Source organism: Alosa alosa, chromosome 3 (genome assembly GCF_017589495.1).
Source record: "Alosa alosa isolate M-15738 ecotype Scorff River chromosome 3, AALO_Geno_1.1, whole genome shotgun sequence".
Classification (NCBI taxonomy): domain Eukaryota; kingdom Metazoa; phylum Chordata; class Actinopteri; order Clupeiformes; family Clupeidae; genus Alosa; species Alosa alosa.
This window is the reverse complement of record NC_063191.1, coordinates 19,398,874-19,420,334: the sequence shown is the minus strand read 5'-3', so window position 1 is coordinate 19,420,334 and position 21,461 is coordinate 19,398,874. Positions and strand designations below refer to the sequence as shown.

Here is a 21,461-nt window from a genome sequence, read left to right as displayed (position 1 = left end):
AATGAACACATTTTCAGGGAAGCAATTATTATATGAAATAAAACTGGCAAACACATGGTTACAACATTTCACTAGAATGAAGGCAAACCTTCCACTAAAACTGTCTACATAAGCCAGTTAGATGACTTTTAAGTATTAAATATTAAGAAGGGAAGGACACAGGAATGTTGTTTGGAAAAGAAGCATATTAGGTCATTCTTTCTTCACTTCACTTAGAGTTGTAGTATTACCATTTCTTAAGTCATCGCACATCAAAATGGCAAGTTTGCAATTGTGGACCTCTGGCATCTAAATGTGATGGCAACTGTAGCCATAAGAAAAAATGCAGGGGTGGAGAGTATTGTATTCTGGTACAATGTTGGCTACTTGTACTTGAGTACTTCCATTTATTCCATACTTCTACTTCATTACAACTCAGTATGAAAGACATACATAAGATGAAGATTACACAATGGATATTATAAAAATATTTATAATTTAATATAATATAATAGAATATAATAGAATATAATACAATAATACAATACAACACATTGTTCAAGATTAAACCAGTAGTTTAGAACGTTTCAATTTCTGACATAAGGATCTGAATTCTTCATCACTGACCAAATGCAGTTTGGGGCCCAGAAACCAGATGTAGTGGAGCAAAACACTTATAAACAAATACATCTTCCTCCTGTGAGAGTCTAGCAATAATAATGAGCTCCAGTCTAGCCTGAAGCTACGGGCTTGATTTAAATTCTCATCTATAACTGACACATTGACACAGTGAATGAATGAGAGAAGTAGGTAAACAAAAAATGTACATTTTGTTGTCAGTCACAAACATGCTAAATCAATTATGTCTGCAACTGTGGCAGCTCAGATTGTAAGGGAATTTATTTAGCCCAAACAAGTTTGACAAAAATGTCAGGCCACAACGACCACACAGGCCACAACATCAAGTCACAATTTAGTTACTTTCTTTTGATTTTTTACTTTCTATCTTCATCACATCATTGTGCAATGCATACGTTTATATTCTTGAAGGTTGATAACTATTGCTAAGGTTCTTTTACTCCCATGCTAAAAAATCCCACAAAGTTGAGTAATTGTCTTGCACAATATGTCATAGAGCATTTCTGTCTGGTTACAATCAGTCTGTTGGTTTTTAAGTTTCTCATCAAACCACACCACATCTATCTTTCCAGCCTTGACTATTACTGCGCAGGTGTTACTATGCTTCATAAAACTGTAGTGGAAAGAGGCACTCATCATCACCTTCAATTCCTGACTCATTAGGGATCCAGTCCACAAGCACACTTCACCCTACGGATCCAGTACACAGCCACTTTCAGATTTATATCTGCCATAATACAAACCATAAATAAGCAAATAGAAACGGATCTTTTCCTGATCACAAAAGTGGGATAATAGTTATCACCATTGTAACAATAGTTATTTGGCCAAATCTCAGTGCTGTTTCAGACACTGGAATCACTGCTTGACATCTTTATGAATGTGCAATGGAACAATAGAAGCCCTCCCAACAGTTCAGTGCTTCAGTCTGATTTACACCACCTTTTGCTGCTGTTATAGCTGTGTGTTAGGTCAATACTTATCCTGCTGTGCCAGCACTACAGCCTTGTAAACATCCACTACAAGACAATAAAACTGAGGCATTACATCAAAAAGACTTTTTCTCATGATGGTAAGTACACTTATCATTCATATGTTGGACACTAGCTGGTAACTAATATAAGATACTGTATACATTAACGCTGAAAAAGTTACCCCAAGCCATCTGTAATGTCTTGGTGGTACAGTTACACAGTTTTATGGCACAATGAGTCTGCTGCTGGTCTTCTGTGTAACAGAAACTAATAATTCTTCCTTTACTCCCTGGGTAATCCTCCACTCTCATGCAAGAGCACACATGCAATTTCATTTTCAATGCCTCAGCTGTTTTAGCACTGAACAAAATCTAATTTTTAAATGTTTCTGTTTAAAATAATTCTGAAATGTAAATTACTGATTGTAAAAGAGAAGTCACTATACTGGTGACTTCTACGCATGGTATTCTCCTCAAATTGATCTCTATATTAATAATTTATGGACTAATTAATTTATAGTAATGCTGTTATACAACAATTACTAAAAGCGATATCACTCATTCCACACATATTTCAATAAACATATATCGTAATTAGTTAATAGCTACTACAGATAGAACATAGGAAATTTAAAAGATAACACTAATTTCCCTGTTGAAGTAAATCATATTATTCCATTATTAAAGGTGCAACAGAGTTCCTTATATGCATCCTGTTCTCACTAGTCCTCTGCATGAGGACTGGACTGGTCAAGCATGTGGTCTGTCTGGAAATGGCCAGCTGAACTCAGCTCATGTGCAAATGCTTCCTGTGGCTCTTTAATCATGTTGAACGCCAGATACCAAATTAAATCTGTCACTTCCACAGCTGGACCCTGGCGTGGTGTGCAATTTGGCATCTCGGCGCTAAATGCCCCCTCAGTGAGAGGGCTGCCTATCATAGTTTGTCATATGAGGACTGTCAAGCGTGTCGGCTGTCAGGGCAAAGCGTTTAAAGAGATGCTGGCCGTACCTCCCAGCACTGGCCTTGGGGAAGGAAGGACTCATTCCCTCCGAGAGGGAAAATCATTTACATTGGCTGATGGAGATGTGACCATAAGTGTAAAGAACTACAATGCACACACATACACACACACACACACACACACACACACACACACACACACACCTCAGTCAGTATCTCCAGGCAGACTGTGTCCTCAAACACAGTGACCTTAACTTGATAAAGGCAACAGGCTTAACGAGGGAACAACCCGCAGAGGTGCTTAACTGCCACCATATAACAGAAGCACATAGGTACCCAGCAGTTCTTTTAATCAATGAAGATTAGAAAAGACTAACAGTGGGATTTTCTTGCACATGCTCGTGTTGAGTGGGATTGTAGAGTTTGCTTTCTGAATAATCGTGTAAGTTGATTTTATTGACCACTAACATCCATAGTTAGCATCAGAAAAGCTCAGCAGTCAAAGGCCTCCAATCACACATCCCCAGCAACAAAATATCAAGAGATCAGCAGGGTCAGAAAAAAAAGGAAATTTGGGTTTTGATTCAGTCTTTCAGTTCCACCTGTCTAGAAATGAATCTCAACAGGAAGCATACAAAAAGAGTAAAGTGTGCTAACAGCCATTTGGCACAAACAGAAACTAGGAGTGACGTGAAGAAGACCAGTGTCCAGAGAACTAGTTCTGCCTTACAACATGAATGCTATGAGTAGCTGAGTAGAGAATAATCATATTTAATATTGAACACAGAAAAATAAACAATAAATAAAATAAATACACATACTGTATATGGCCCCTACAAAACAAAACAAATTAAAATGCAGAGGCAAAACGTTTCTGTAGAGAATAACTCCTGTCCTCTGCTGTGAAGTACAGTGCTGGACTTTTTCATGAAAAGTCCATGAACCCAGCCTTGTCCTCAAAGTTGACACCAGCCTATATTCAGTGAGAGATTAGCCTCCTGCTGTGGAGCTTGTTGGGATTACAGAGTTCAAACTTCATGTCCTGCGCTACAGTGGGAGAGCTGGGCCAGGGCCCACATAATTGGCTGAGACCAGATTCTTGGTCTCCCACCCCCCCCCACGCTAATGAATGAGGAACTGAGAATCTATTTTGGAGAAACTACAATGACACGAAGCACAGGAGATAAAAGACAAAAAATTATACAAGCAGCAGTGAATTTTGGGGAAAGAAATAAAAAAGGGAACTTTCATTATTGTGATTATTCTGACAACCAGCCAGAATTCAATTGAATCAATGACACTGGTCTAAATGTAAAAATCATGAATATGTAAATCATCAATTTAAAAAATATTCCATAGTACCTTACTTCTAATTCCCAAAGGTCGGCAAGGAGGAAGTGATGATAGACAATATTCCGCCTGGGTGGGTTGTTTTAAACTCCTGCGCTAAACTGAAATTTCCAATGCACTGCAGATTTTGGATGATGATATATTCTTCTCTGACAGAAATGCATGTGGCAATCACAAACCATTGCTACTTGAATCTGATTGATCTGTCTTGCAAAAAAATCTATGTTCATTTTATTGGAAGAGCTCCAGATTATGCCTACATATTTCTATATCAGCAGAGACCTGGGGGTACACCTGTAGTATGGATATTCTCAAAGTTAACATATTCTGGCAGAGTTACATAAAGAACACAATGTTGTTGCCCTATGACAGATGAGTATGTGCCGCTCTGTCCAGCACCTTATTTTGTTTGAACTGTAAACTCAGGGCATTGCTGTAGAGAGCTTAATGGCCAGACAATTTCCCCTGAATAAACTATGCTTGATTTGGGTAGGTAGGAGGAAGTCTAATTAAATGTTCTGTCAGCAGTAAACAAATGTAATGTTGTAAATACACAATAATAACTATGGTATTCTTAATATTTATTTTTACATTTTCATATTTCATATACAGTATCTTCTCTATTTTCTTTACTTGCATTCAGGTTGGTCCAGGTGTTAAAACTCATCACATTAAACATAGCTAGCAACCTACCATATCTTATGCCTTCCCCATTTATATAGGCTACTGGCCAGTGCTGCTCCACTGAATAGGCTACCATAGTTATTGGATCCAGTTGGATGCTGACCATGGAACCTGACAGTCAGTAGGTGCTGTGATAAGGCAACCATCTGCCAGAAATAAATGTTTGAAACTAAAAAAAAGAGCCACAGAGAAAACAGACAGCACACTCCATAACCCAAAGCCCCGCTCACATGGTTACTGCCACAACACAATTGAGAGTGTCTGCAACCCAGATGAACCTCACAGTGCAAGTCACCATCAATTAGTGCTGAGAGAGTTATTTTTGAAACTTCAAAAACAACTGCAAAGGGCAGACAATACACACTATTACTTGCAGAGAAAATTGTTTGGGTAAACATATAAAACTTTAAAAAAGTAATGGCCTGCTTACATAACACCCGACATTATTGGTAACATAGCCTACTATTTTGCTTCCTGTCACTCATGAGGGCATTTTTATGACTGTTACTGCACAACTTTCCAATATCTGAAGATATACGTCTGTGCCAATCATATGTTGCCATATTAAAGGCCAGATTATGGCATTATGGCAGCAGCTCTGTGTTCCAGGCTAGAACACATAAAAAAAAACCTTCACAGAAGCTGACTATATCACCAAAAGACTCCAGTTAGCATGTTAACAAGGTTCTAGAAGCGCCAACAAGGCTCTGCATGGCATTTTGCATGCCTTTTAGGGAGCTAGATCGCTAGTTTCAGACCAAAACTCGCATAGTGCTACTTTAATTATGACCACAGAAGAAACAGTAGTATAACAACTACAGTAAACAAACTAGAAGATGCAAGTCTTTAATATGATCAAGCACCAACAGCTCCTGTTTGGAACGGAAGCCCTGCAGTTATGACACAATGATTTCCTGTCAGTTTAACCGTTGGCGGGCCTCCTTAACTGTTCTCCACCTGCTGAAGCAACTAAAGCAGCACTGCTCCTGTGAAAGCCTTGGATTCGCCAGAGGCTCCAGAGGGACAGGGAACAGATGGACTCATAAAGAATGTTTACTCATATCCTTTTGCTTTGATATGCAAAGGAGCAGTTCAGAGGGAATTAGAAATGTACTGACCACTAGTTGGTTAAGACAGCCGCCCTCACAAAGCATACACATAGCACACAAAGAAGCTGCCATGACAGAGCACAGCTGCCTGCGTTCAAGAGGACAGTCACATCCAACAGAGAGAGAGAAAGAGAGAGATGAGAGAAAGAAAGAAAAAAATAAGAAAAAGAGAGCCCTCCATTGTAGCCTTAGGCAACAAGTATAATTGAGACAATGTGATGTGATTTGATATACATTAGAATTAATACCTCATACATACTACTCTTGGCTAAGGCTCTGTCAGCCACCAGTCATTCAGGGAGATATGTATGAAGTGATAGTATATGTACTAAATTGCAAGAGAAAAATCAGACAGAAACTCTTGATAAACAAGCACATGCACGGCTGGTTCAATTGATCACCTGCTAAAAAAGCCCACACCCTCACCTTCATTGTCAGTGAGGTGAATTTATCAGCTATGGAAGTCCCATATTAGTATGCTACCATTGCCAGTGGGAGGGACACTTTCAAATGAATAGTCTTCTTCTAATTTGTGACTCCAAGTTTGTGCTGGAGGCGATTAGGGGAAGTGCTGGGGGTGGACACCTTGTTTTATCGCTGTGCTCTAACGAGTTCCAGAAAGTTAAGCTAGACTACGCCACAGCAGGACACTGATCTTGGCATCGAGCTGAAACGCAACTCCCCCTGTCCCCTCAAGGACTCAGGCAGCATGCTGGAGTCAGATTCATCGCCTTAAACTCCAGGCAGAAAAACTCCTGCCATCCATCCACTCGCTACATTATTCAGATCACTGTCAAAGCCCTAATGCACACGAGCAATCTGAATTTATCCACAGTAATGCATGCTACTTTATGGTACCCCAATAAGAATACAAACATGAGACAGACAGACAGCACAGACAGTATTTGTGTGCATCAGGTCCAGTCTGCTTTCTCAAAGGCAAAAGGCGATTGCCAGGTGTTCTTTAAGTCTGGTGCATTTTAAAGGCACTGCTGCAGGTGGTGGGGCTCCACTTTGATCCCTGTTATGACACCCCTGACAGTTCACAGAAAACTCATTCATCCCTAGGCTAAAAGCACAACTAAAAATAAAGCTGAAAGTGCTGGGAATTTAATTTGTTCCATAAAGATCCATATGCTCTATAACAGAACAAAAGGAACAGCAAAGTACCAAAGACATGAGTAATGGGTTCACAACATCTGTGAGGGTTGCATTGTCTATAATCAGAAAACAATTTATGGCTTCTGCCAATCATCACCATAATGTGTTATTTAGTAGTTAATGGAGGGCTGGGGAAAGGGCCAGTTCCTTATTACAATCATTATTACAATTTATTTGGGAGATAAATGCACCTGGTTTCCCAGAGCCTGCTATATCATTTGTAAAATATCTTAACCCTAACCTGACTTAATGTACCTTATGGTGTCTCCCAAAGTGGGGCAGCCGTGGCCTACTGGTTAGCGCTTCGGACTTGTAACCGGAGGGTTGCCGGATCGAACCCCGACCAGTAGGCACGAGGGCTCAAGGGCTGAAGTGCCCTTGAGCAAGGCACCTAACCCCTCACTGCTCCCCGAGCACCCCTGTTGTTGCATTTAGCTCACTGCGCCGGGATTAGTGTGTGTGCTTCCCCTCACTGTGTGTTCATTGTGTGCTGAGTGTGTTTCACTAATTCACAGATTGGGATAAATGCAGAGACCAAATTTCCCTCACGGGATCAAAAGAGTATACTTTTACTTCTTTTACAAAGTGTACTTTTGTAAGATTGGTCTGGACTATTCTTACCTATACATAGCTTTCAGATTGTTGGTCTAGATATATGCATTGACTGCAACATGCTGTAAGACCAATAGTTTTGCATTACATTGCATGTTTTATTAAAAAAAAAAAAAAAAAAAAAAAAAGAAATGGTATAAAATGTATTGCCCATTCATTTTAAATATAACATCTAGCCTACACATATACAAAAAAAGCTTTCACTCAGGGGAACTCTTAAATCTTAAAGATAGGTTTGGAAATAATTATAGAGAAATAAATAACTTTAGTGAGGTATATCCCACCATAATTGGGAAACATGGTACCTAAGATACTGAAAACCTGAGTGATTGTTTACGGTTTTATTGTGTTCTATTCGATTGTCCTGAATATATCACCAATGATTTACAAATTCAGTCTAATCTATATTTGTCCAGCCTAGATAAATGTGCCACATTTAAAGTAACACTAACTGGAGGTCTACAGTAAGAGACATTGAACTTGCTGTGCGTCTTATTGTAACATGTTAGCTATTGTTTATTGCAGGGTTTCTTAACGGGTGGATCGGGACCCAAAAGTGGCTCAAGGGACTGTTCGGGGAGGGCTGCGGAGCTTGTGTGTGTTTTTTTATCACCCATTTAAAATATTGATATATTGGACCTTTATTTTGATAGACTTGACCATGGACAGTCATTGCCATGGACGTAGACAATGTTAATGTGACAGGTCATGTTAGACATCATTTTAGCGGTAAACGGAAGTAGGCTATGACCCTGAATATTTGAAGTATGATATGGTTTCACTTAAATTGAGACAAAATGGGGCAGAAACTCCAGTGTGCGATGTTTACTAAATTGTTGGCACATAAGAGAATATGCCACATGGAAACAAAGCACCCCTGCCAAAGATAAACCTGTCGAGTACTTTGAAAGGTGACATCAGGAAAATGTCAGCATGTTCCAAACAAGTAGGCCTACAGGCACTTACCATGAACATGGGAAACTGTGGGTCCCAAAGCAAGACCAGTTAAGAACCACTGGTTTATTGTAATTTTACTTGATAGGAATGATAGGCAATTTTGCATAGTTGCAATACAAATCCTAAAACCGATGAACTGCAGAGAGAGCTTAGTTATAGCTAATGTGCAACTCTTGCCACTATTGGGATTTTACTGTAAATCCTTGTTTACTGTGTACTGCCATACAAATGCATAGCCAAAAAGGTATGATATAAGATGATGCAGGAAATTGTTAACATAAAACATGTGGGAACACTTTACACTTCTCTGCCGCAGCATATTGGTCTACTAATCAAAACGTGAATATCTAAAGAACAGCAGAAAGCTGGCTTTTGAAAAACTCTATCTTGTCACTGCTACCAGCTCTATAAGGCCGTTGAAAAAATGGCTCTGCTGTTGCTGTTTGTTGTCTTTAACCGTCTGTTATTTTTCTTTTAAAATACTCCACTGTATCATGCTAAAAATGGACCCAAAAGAACATAGTCTCACTGATTGGCATATTCTGGAGCAGGATTTGCATGCTGCTGATGCAGACCATATAAAATTAAAACCTAAAAAACTTTCCATTTTACGTATGCCAAGGCAAACAACCCAGAAGTTTTAAATACATACATCAGAATCCTTGAGAGGCTGTCAGCCTAATTTGCATTGGTTCAGCAAAGCCGATTGGGTGCTATTGTGAGCACACGCATGAATGGGGTCACCAAGAGTTCATGGAGGAAGAAGAAAACACCCACCATTGGGATGGGATGCTCATAGCAGAGCATTTTCTAAAACTGACCTACTTTGCTCATATCAGTCGTGTGTTGAGCAGCCAGGATTAGCCCATCAGCGTTGAGCTCCTACTGTGGTGGAGAGAGAGAGAGAACGGAGAGTTATGCCAAATGCATGCAGCCATGTCTAACAGGCTTGGATGGCACTGGTGAGGCTGTGGACCAGCAGATTGAGGGACACCTGCCGACTTGAAAACTCTTGCCCTCGAGTCACTGTCATTCAGACAGAGCACTGGTATCAGTCATCAGTTTGAAGATCACTATGTAGGCCAAGATGGAGGACTTTATCTTGCACGAAAGACAGGCAGAACAGGTGCCTAAAGGGTTTTCAATGGCAACAACAGCACAGGTGCTCCAGAGTTCGAGATCATGGAACAGTATCATCCATATAGTCAAGAGAAGAATCTGTCTAGCAGTCTGAGGTCTAGAGTTAGAGATCATTGATGAGCAGTGACACCCATAGTCAAGACAAGAATCTGTCTAGCAGTCTGTCCAGCAGAAGTCCAGAGGCTATTTGTAATCAGACATAATTATGACCGCCGCGCAGCGAAGCAAATTTCCGTCAATGATTCCCGGGACACTGAAAGACCGGGGCAGACAAAACTTGGTGGGCATGTAACCCCATATGGATAGCATGGAACCATCGTTTTTCGTTTTGATCTGTAGCCCCCACGCTGGACTGCACCCCCCGAAAGGAGGGTAGGGCAGACACAGTTTTCTGTGAATATCTCGAGAACCGTAAGGTTTAGGAGGACCACTTTTTTTTTTTTGTATGTTGATCTCAAGGGGCCATGTCAACCCATTCCATAACCACTAATTTCATGTATAGCGCCACCTAGTTAAACACAAAAAAGTAAAAATGAGGTGTTGTAATTGTAGGTATCTGTGACCTAACATAGTCAAAACTGCACGAAATTGGAAGTGTAGGATCATTTTGACACCTTCTGAATGCACGCCAAGTTTCGTGGAATTTTGTTCATGGGGGGCCACACAATAAATGAATTTCTGTTATATTACACCAACTGGCCTGTAGGTGGCCGGAGACAGTTTTCTGTGAATATCTCGATAACCGTAGGGCCTAGGAGGTCCACCTTTTTTATGTATGTTGGTCTTAAGGGGGCATGTCAACCCATCCCATTACCACTTATTTCATGTATAGCGCCACCTAGTTAAAAAAAAAAAAGCAAAAAAAATTAGGTGTTTTCATCACAATATCTCTGGCTGACAATGTCAAAACTGCACGAAATTAAAAGTGTAGGATCATTATGACACCCTCCGAATGCATGCCAAGTTTTGTGTACTTTCGTTCATGGGGGGCCTTACAATAAAATAATTTATGTGTACATTTAGTGACGCACACCAACAAGGATTCGGGACACTGAAAGACCGGGTACACAAAACTTGGTGGGCATGTACCCCCACATGGATAGCATGGAACCGTCATTCTTCTTTTTGTAGCCCCCAGTTTTTCCTAAATAACTACCTGAACCGTGGCACTGAGGATGAAGAATCTTTTATGGTATGTTGGTCTCAAGGGCCCACATCAACCTGGCTCATAATCACTCATTTGTGATTTGCACCCCACCCCCGGTAAAAAATGAAAATGCAATATTATTCTGCTTTAATCGCCCTATCTTCAGTTAAGATGTTCAGAACTGCACCAAATTTTCTGTGTATGATTGACCTGGCATTCTCGGGGTATGCCAAGTTTCGTAGAATTTCATCCATGGGGGGTCTAAAAATTAGGTTATGTGTACATTTAGTGACTGTACACTTATTGGCCTGTAAATGGCGGTGCACACATATACACATGCACACACAGGCACCCACATACTATCGGTATTAGAACGGCCGATACATAATTACAAATTCAGTAGGATTAAAAGAAAGCCAAAATAAATATTCATCATCATCATCATGGCTGAATTTTCAGTATTGGCGAAGTAGTCGTTTGTCCACTAGATGGCGCATCGTTGCAGTGAGACGTAATTTTGTGGGTTGGTGAACAAAAAAAAAAAAAAGTGGGTTGGAAAAACAATGGAGTCCTTCAAACAAGGACTGTAATTTACCGCAGCTTAACATCTAATAAGGATAGGGACGATATTCACATGAAGTGTAATTCCCATTTCTTCTTGAAGCGAAATAAATCTGAGGATGTTTATCGGACATGCTTGGTTTTTTTACTGCAGGCAACGTTAATCTTGTAATATCAATAAGGACCTAGGTAATGTTACCGTTAGCGTTGGTTGAGTGATGGAGGCATTTGATTTATTGCATTTGTAGAAAACTATAAATGCGGTTATACCAAGCAAATGTATAGCAGCACTGTTTGTATCTTTCGACTGTCATTTATTGCACGTGCTACAAAAATCATTCTGTGCAATGGAAGATTTACCAACGTTACACCGGTCTGATACAGTTTTGCCTATACATGCGTGAGACTGAGGCGCCTGTTTATTTTGTTTTAAGTGCGTGCAGGGGTGAGAGGGGAATCGATGTGCTTTGATTCCAGCTTGGTAGTTGTAGTCTGTGAAATTAAAAGGCACGTGTGTGTGAAGTATCCAAACAATGACACCTTCATTTCATTATGGCTGCTTTAGCAACACACCTTAAGCTACTGTAGTGGGTCCCATCTAGAAGTGGCTACTTCATTCAAGCTTTCCCTTGACTCATGGAGCTGCTTGAATGTTATTACAACTTTTCGCCACGATATGACAGTTTAAGTCCGCTTGATACTGTAAGGCGTAAACCATTGGTTTCCAAAGGAGATTTTATTTGTGTCGCCAGCATAGCCTATTGACAATTTATGTTGTAAATAGGCCTACCTTATAATCCTACCTGTAGCTTAGGGAAGCTAACAGCTTTCTATTAGGATCTAGTTTGTTAGTTACCGTTTTGTCATAACTCCCTGATGCATTTTTGCATTTAGAATAGCCAGAGCGTGTATATCTCAATCGGAAAATTAAACAATATCGGGTGCCTATGGACTAGGCTGGGTGAACCCAGCCTGATCTGCCCGCTATTTATTTTTTGATTTCTTAAAAGATTGAGCTTGGTCTGATGAAAGCCAGACTAGCCATGGACCTCAGTTACACAATGCAAGGGAACATGAATCAGCCTATATTTTGTAACGAACAATAACGGACAAAAGCTCTTAAACTTTGGCCCGTTAAAATGTGTATGAACAGTCTAGCGACGCATTTCATCAAGGCCCATTTGGACATGTCAGTTATTTGCACCACTGGTTAGATGTAAAACAGCATTTCGTTTCAGACTAGGCTACTGTTACTTAATTTGTGCATTAACAATAACGTTTCAGACTACTGTTACTTAATTTGTGCATTGACAATAAAGTATTACATGAACTAAAGATGACTAAAATCTTATGTAGAAGAAGAAACATTCACAAAAATCCATCCATCCAAAATGACCTTTGTTTTTGATAGCTGTTGAAAACGGCATGGAACTGACAGAGATGTTTTTGTTTATAAATACATAAAAATAAATAAGTAAATAAATAAATAACATTATGCTGATACCTTTTGCTTTTCCCAAATACAATGTAGCCTACAGGTGTAAGTGACCTTTCATCAATCCAGTTGCAATGGATGAACTGTGATGAACTGCCCTACTTGTGATTGTTTAGAGATTTTAAAGGTTTTATAACAATGCTACATCTTCTTTGGCTATTCTACAATCTATTCACCTTTTCAGCACCAGTAGGCTACTTTCTGTGCAGCCGCACACACACACTCAGGCATGCCAAACAAGCATACACAAAAGTTTCAAGAGTGGGGGATGGAGTAAAATATGGAGACAAATTGAAGTGTGATTTATTTTCGCGGAACGGATGTACAGGACTGAGCGGCGGTCATATTTTGTACCGCTATGCGGTACATCTAGTTACATATGAAATGAAACGCATGAACCTTGTGAACTGTATGAGAAGCCCTCATAATTGTTATTTCACTACCACTGCTACTGGGTATGAAGAACCCTAGAGAAGGATGTCTGATTAGTGACTCAACCATAATATTCTTCCAAAAAAAAAAATATATATATATATATAAAATATCTTCTAATGTTGGTCACTTGAAACTTGAACAAGCATGTGCAATAGCATGTCAAGCGTCTCTGCAAAACAAATTTGTTGTTTGCTTCTCACAGCCACCTCGGCGAGCTTTCATTTATGACAACAGAGCGCCCCATCACATCAGCGAGCTGATGGCTTATCTAGGACACTCCATAAGCTCTTTAATGACTTATTCACTGTCATAGCTGGTAGACTAAAATAGAAATGGAGGAAAAAAATCAATTGAAATGTTGCAATGTCTGACAGCATTTTTGCCAGCAAAATAAAAAAAAGTATCAAATGCTAGGCTGCCTTTGTTTTGCTAGCAGAGGAGGCTGTATGAGCCGTTCTGCAGAGCATTGGGGATTTTTTTCCCTTCTGCTAGCTTTGATCAGGCTAGCCTTTGAAGTAACACTCAGCAATAAAAAAGAGGAAGCAGAAGTCACCGTGAGTTCATGTATCAACTTGGCACAACTACTCACAAACTGCAATTTACATAATTTATTCTTCAGTCAAATTAGCATAAACCTACCAGTTCCCAAGACTCGCAACAAATGCACAGCTACCCCTCCCACACAGCCTCAATTAAACAAATTACACAAAATGCATTTGCAATCAATTACATTCCTGACTCAGAAAACAAAACATAGACAAATGTTCACATCTTTCCTCACATCTTTGACATGAAAAGGCATTAATGAGGTGAAGGTGCATTCACTTGACTTTTGCTAAATACCTTTCTACCTACACACAATAATAATATCAGGGTTTTGTCTCATAGCAAGATTCCCTGCTTTTACTTCTACTGCATTATGAACATGGATGAATTTGAACGGACTATAATTACAGGCAAAAACACTAAAATCAGCATGAACTAAATGCTTACAATATTCACACATGCTGTCATAGCCTGACATGCACAACACTGCATGTCATTAGCATTTCTCTAACCCATGTTGGCCACCTACAAGATCCTGTGCACAGCAGCACAGCAGCAGCAATAGCTCCAGAGTCAGACTGGAGCCCGTTTGCCATGCAGCCTCTGCCAGCTTGCCTCCCCTATGCTCCAGACAGACTGTCAGCTCCGTCCAAGGACATTAACATCCCTCAGCGTTCAGGACAACGGCCAACTCCACATCTTCTCATCTCCCTCTCCCTCTGTTTATCTAAAGCTCTCTCGCTCTCCTAACTCTCCTGCTGGGCACTGTAAATTTACAATTGATGACAGGAAGAGGGGAAGGAACTGTTCTGTTTCTTGTATGCCAGACCTACTTTGTTGGTAAAAGTGGCCCATGGGCCAAGACTCATGGAGTCAGTTTTCCAGTATAGACTTCATGGGCTGTATCCTTGCTATTGTTTTATCCAGTTTAGACAAGCCAGTGCAAAACAAGATAAGTAAGATAAGATATTCATGAGTAAATAATAAGTGATCATCTCCAGATTAATTTGCCATTTCTTTTCTCCAGTGTCATTCTTTCTGTCATACCTAAACATTTGCTTTCTTTCTGTCATACGTAAACATTTGCTGGGAAATTAGAAACAATTACTTTCATTGACTGTAATAGAAAAATAATTAGTCGAATCAGTATGAAATCTTCAAAAAATGCTAAATGTGGCAGAAGTTGTGTGGCAGTTGGAAGACAGCATGGGAGTCAACACTGATGTAAGCACAGATTAGCTAAGGGTTGTTGTTGGGCATCACACAAAGCAAAATCTCTAAAATCTTACAGTAACTTCCGCAACTTCATGGCCATTTTTTAACAGCCTAAGTCAAACTGGTGTTTTACTTGTGTGACATTAAATTCATGGTGAAGAGGGTTGAAAGTATCATATGTGAATAAGAGTCATTCTAAGAATTTAGAGGGTGCATCAAAAGCAGAGTGACTTTGCTCTCACCCTTCCACTGCCTTATGGGACCTAACATCAGAACGTGAACGTAGTCAAAGGAGAGAAAAAGAAGTTTTGCAGGTGACGTGTGGGAAATACATGGCTAGCACAACAAAGGTTAAAACATTCACATTAACCCTAATTAAAAGAATGTATTTGTTCAAAAGTATGTCATGAGGCACTTGGGAAGGATATGCAGCTTTCAAATTGGCAAGTTCACATTAAAATGACTAGACTAGAAGTCCACATAGACAACAACTGTGACCACAAAGTTATGACATATTTTAACACCAATGTGCAAAACAGGTTTGTTAAATGGCAATATCTGTGAGCAATAAATACAGATAAATATAAGTTATCAGTGTTTTAGTTGATGTTTCAGCATTCACGGTCTGTGTCTCCATATGTACCGCCATTGTTGTGTAACGTCAAGACTACCGCATCTCAGCCCCTACTTTCCAAGCTGGAAATCCATAGTGCTTTTTCTAGTCAGAGGTCTGAAAGTTTGGACATCTCAGTTTTCTGGAATGCAACATAAGATGTGCTGATCGTATGCTCTTACAATCCTTGTAAGGCTAATGCTAGTTTCACTAGAGAGTCACTTGCACAACTAATAGCTTTTTAATTGTTGTACTGTAATTACAAACTTTCACAATGCTGTAATTCAATAGTTATGACAAACTTATATTACGAGATATTTGAGTGGTGTCACATGCATGGATTGGATATTTTCCCATCAACTTATCATCAAGATTGATAAACAATAATCACTGAAGAAATGGCAGATTCCTCCAAATGTGCTTGGAAGTATTGCAGTCACAGGAGTGCAGCTGCTGTCTTTACTCCTGCTACTGTATACAATAGCACTGCCAAAACTCACTCCATTAACATTATTACTGCTGCTACTACTGCCACTGTGGAATGGAAGTATTATTTATGATCATTTCAATGTTTCTTCGAAATGTATGAGGAATGGGTACAACTGTAATAGCAGCCCAATGAGTGGTGGTGCAAGAGGAAAAATATTATTTTGTGTACATCATACCATTGACCAAAATTTGCAAGAATGATGACTTGGAGTGTAATGGTAATAATGAAATATAGCTGCAAGCAGCAATGAGGGGGCCAAGCAGATAGGCCGGAGTAACCATGGCAACGAAATGCTGTTAGCTCAATGCTGCAATCAGACGTATGGCCATAAGCTATCAAAGCAAGTTTCACGTCTAGCACGTCAAAAGTTACAAGGCAAAATGCATTTTTGCTAATTGCAGTGACCCTAGAGGTCAAAGGTCACAAAATTTCTTCGGCATTCACCTGATGGGGTCATGAGTCCATGTACCAAGTTTGGGTTTGATACATGCAACGATTGCTGAGATATGAGCTCACTTCCTGTTTGGCAGCTTCGCTACAAATTTCGATTGGATGTGACGGGCGAACGCTTCTATCAATTGTTACAGAAATAAATGAAGTGACAAGGCATGGTCTGAAGATGGTCTGTGCCAATTTTGGTGAAGATCAGATGAAATTTGTGACCTGTGCGAAATTGTTGGTGTTTTTGATCAAATCAAATATGGCGGCCGAATAAATTATATTGATGTGACAAGTTGCCCTCAGTTGACCTAAGGACCTTTCACAGTATTACCAGACACCACTAGTACAATTTAATTCTAAGCACAGCAGCAGCTACAGGCCAAAAGGCATGTTTGTGAATTACAGCGCCCCCTAGAGGTCAAAGGTCACCACATTTCTTGAGGGTCCTCCTGATGGGGTCATGAGTCAATGTACCAAGTTTGGTTTTGATACATGCAAGGGTTGCTGAGATATGAGCTCACTTCCTGTTTGGCGGCTTTGCCGGAAATTTTGATTGGCTTTTACGGGCGAACGGTAATACTTCCTAAGACAAAAAGTGATTTTGTGAGGCTTGGTCTGAAGATGATCTGTGTCAAATTTGGTGGGAATCAGAGAAAGTGTTTTTGATGAAATCCAAAAATCCATGAAATCCATCATGGCGGAAAATGACGTCATAGGGTGCGTTGAACTCGGCTTGGTCCAAGGATTCCAACAATACCTGACTTTTGAAAATCGGTCCAACAGGTCAAAAGTTACGTGCATGAACGCACGTCCAACTTTGGCCTGTTGGTGGCGCTAGAGGGTTCGAGTTGCCAACATGAAACTTGGTGACATGAATCATGGGACCGTCCCCAATCAGTGTGCCAAATTTCCCAACTTTTTACCATACGGTTCTATGGGCTGCCATAGACTCCCATTGCATATAATAATAATAATAGGAACACGTAGAAACACAATGAGGTCCTCGCAGCTTCGCTGCTTGGCCCCCAATTACATACATGAATCACTTGTAGTGTGCAACAAGACCAAGACGAGTGATAGAAGAAATTTTGCTAATCTTGCTAATCCAGGGATTCTGGAGGCTTCTCTTGTGAGGTACCCAATTAAACATACACCGAAGCTGCATGTTAAACTCTTTTTACTATTATTATTATTATTATTTACTGCATTCATTTTTTTACATGTCCCACTGTGATCAAAACAAACTTTGTGTCAAACTGGCTAGAAATAGCACCTTCAGTCAAAGGGCCTGTAAGGCCACATCCCTGCAGTACAACACAATGTGCTAGGACACCCTGAGATACATAAACCAGCATTATTCAGGTCACTGCTACCATTCTATTACGGGGCTTGAAGAAATGTTTTCTGATTACAAAGAACAGGTAAAATCCATTTTGAAGTTACTATTATGTATAAGTAGGCAAAGTTCTTCCTAAGTTAGTTTTAAAAACATCACTGTCACTGTAAAGACATTCTACAATCTTTCAAAAGCTGAACATCTAATGAGCAAACATCATCCCCAGGTTCCAGTGTTCGATCTACTACACTTAAACTACACTTTATAACTGTATTTCTTTTTTGACCATTAACAGTAGTCCAGCTACAGTTGTACACTGCATATCACCAGAAAAAATATTCAGAGAGAATTTTATCTTAGCACATGGAGTCATACACTGCTAAATTTCAAAAAGAAACTTTTCAGTCGGGTGGTTTTAGGTGGTTCACTTTAACTTTTGAAGACTTCTCATGAAAGAGTAATCTACAAAGTAATTCAGTACTCTTCAAGCATCTTCTAAACCTATGGCAATCTAGGAGTAGTCTTGAGGACTCCATTCTGTTACAGTTGTGCTCCTGGAAATATGTCTTGAAATGTAATGTTTGGATGACTTGGATAATAGTATGCAGTTTTATTTATTTCGACACAAATGCACTTTACTCACCTGAAATATTAAATATCAAACATGAAGATAAATCATTTGTATTGCAACTTGCATTATTATCTTTAATGGAATCGGAATTGTGTGCACGCTGCTCAATATCAGCTCATTTTCAAAAACACACTTATCCCCATAACAGTGGGCATGACATCATCAATAGCAACGATGTCAACTCTCATCTGAGGACTCCTTGATGAAAATAAATGTCTTGAGGAGTTTTGTGAATAGACTGCTACCTCTTTGGTAAGTATTTAAATGTGATCTGGGGACTGTGTGTGCAGCAGGTCGGGTCTTTATGCACTGCAATTCCTGAATTTCTCATGGAAGCAGGCATTTAGATGGTAAAAACTGAGTAAATGACTTCAGGGCAAAAAAGTAAGTGACTCCTCACCAGAAAACTAAGTGAGGAGGGCATGCTGATTAGACATCTATTGTGCCTAAATAACAGATTAAATTAGAGACATGATTGCCTCGCACATCTTAGAAAGGCAGAGGCTATTCTTCAGTCAGCTCTTGAGTCTTTGATTAATTGTCATCTTAAAACCAGTGTCCTCACCTCACAAAAAAAGAGAAATATATTTTGGGTAACCTATGGTTCAGTTATATAATCTAACTGCATTGTATGTGCTTGTTTCAATGATATAATCAGGATTAGATCCCCTTGTTTGAACTCCCTCTTGCTCTCTCTTATTGTATAATCTCTCTCATGTTTGGAGTGCAAAAGAGTTGGATTCTGTATGGGATTCTACTGTTTCTCTGCTTCGAGGGTGTTCTGTTGCCACTGAAGTGCTGATTTGAAGTGTGCACACACTCACCCACGTATCACCGCATCAAATGGGCCACAGGGGAAGAGCCAAGCTGCTCTGGTGGCTCTACTGTTGGGACTAAGGCATTCATGTCTTGAATCCTCCCCAAAGGCTAAGGCCTTCTACGCCCCCGATTGCTGTGCTTTCATACCCTTGCTTGTCTGAATCCTGAAGTACAAGCCGAGACTATTATTCAGAAACAACTTTCCCAAAAAAGGTTTTGTTGCCTTAGGAAGATGATCAAGTCAAGTATGAAATCAGCAGCAGCACATGTGGAAGGAAAAAGTCAGCTGTTCGGGAACAAACACAAATCACATGATGTGAAAAGGCGTTAACAATGTCTGGCATGACCTTGCTTTAATAATTGAAACACCATTACAATATTACACACCTCTACCTTATTACTATGATGAAAGCTCTACTTTGTCTCATCATTTCTACACTGGCTTAAGTCACTTTACTGTCAATATTCTTTTTTTTATTGATTATCACAATTCTGCTACTATTAGTCTATACATAATTGAATGGGTTAGGCCCTATACATCCTAGAGCTGATGTTCTTATCCTCTCATTTCTCTATGTTTAAAGAATATAAGGTATATAAGTAGGCCTCCATACTGTAGACTAGAATCCAAACTAAACAGGGTGAAGCAGCATGTAGAGCTATTCTGCTGCAAGCAGCTGCAATTAACTTACAGAAAATACCAGATGTGCCCCAATTGTGCCTACTTTTAAATTCAGGTCATTACTTTTCACTTTTGAGATTTATTCTAATTATCTTAATTACTTCTAAATTATTCTATTTTATGTCATGTTTATCTACGTCCTTTTTTTTTTTTTTTTTTTTTTGAAAGCACATTGCTTTGCCTATGCCTAAACTTGGCTTTCCTTGCTTGCCTATTGGAAGTTGTTATTACTACCAGAATAAGGTAAATTAGTGGGAATCTGACTTGATGCGGTAATGTAATGGTAGCAATTTTTCAAGTAGACTAGTCCCCACTGGTAAATGGTTACAGTAGGTGAAGTTACATTACATCTGAACTCAATAATTCCTAGACAGGCAAATGGCACAGACAGCCTTATCTAGACTAGAGCCTGTGAGTACCGGTACTCTGTGCACTAAATTCTCTGTCTTCAGCACCATTACATTTTCTTTAAAAAAGATTGCTCAATGCTAAATGTGAACATGTGGCCACATTTGCAGGTACAAATGGTACCCGTCCAAATAACCTTTAATATTCCCCCTCCGTATCATGCACTTTTCAAGCTTTAGTATCCGATGTTGTGAAACAGAGGGACCCAGGAGACTGAGGAAAGATTACAGCTGGGTTTCCTGGGTTTCAAGGTTAAAATTCCTCACACTGACATATCGTGCCGATTGGTAGAAGTGGATGGGCTAGGGGGAAGGGGTGACAATGACCTTCTGATGACGACCTATCCCTGTGGTGACAGCCACAGGCACCACTGGCCTTTCCTACCTGACAGGCCCAGAGACCAAGTATGAATCAGGGAAATCTCTGACCTTTAGTCACTCCAAGGACAGACGGCTACATCTTGCCCTTAAATCAATGCTGTGTCTTCAATGGATACGTAAAAGAAGTAGCATCGGAGAACATGAAATATGAGATGGAAACATGCACAATGCATTTCTATAGATCAGCAACCATATTTCCATTCTACACTAGGGAGTGATAGTCTTACCATAGGCAATAAACTACTGAGTGCTACTGATTGAAAATATCTCACAGTCAGTTTGGAGTTGTCGGAGCATAAGTTTACTTACTTGGGCAAGGGTCTTTACCACAGTTACAGAAACTACTACAGCCTATTCCTTTCCCATCTTGCACATTGATAGTATGTACCTTATGCAGGCTGGGCTGAAGACTGGTGAGCAACGAGGTGAAAAAAAAATGCTAAATAAATAAATATAAGCTTTTTTTACAGTGGGAGTCTGAGATCCAGGACCACAGTGACTGTGGTGAATATGATGCTGGCAAAAGCTGTCCGTTTTTAGCTGGGGTTTAGAGAAGTCTTCAGAGAGTTTGCAGTGCTGTGAAAGGATTCACTTTTTCAGCCCCATTACAGACACACAGCTTGACAACTGACAGCCTTGTGCGACTGCAACCCTTAATCTATCGAGTGATCCATTCTGCTGATAGTGCCCTAGG

General features: G+C 39.8%; 1 protein-coding gene across 4 annotated transcripts in view; it reads right to left on the bottom strand.

The window, feature by feature from the left end:
• Positions 1-21,461, bottom strand: part of LOC125292328 (ephrin type-A receptor 6-like) — a 110,460-nt gene that overhangs the window by 60,175 nt on the left and 28,824 nt on the right. The gene's annotated exons all lie outside the window — the stretch shown is intronic.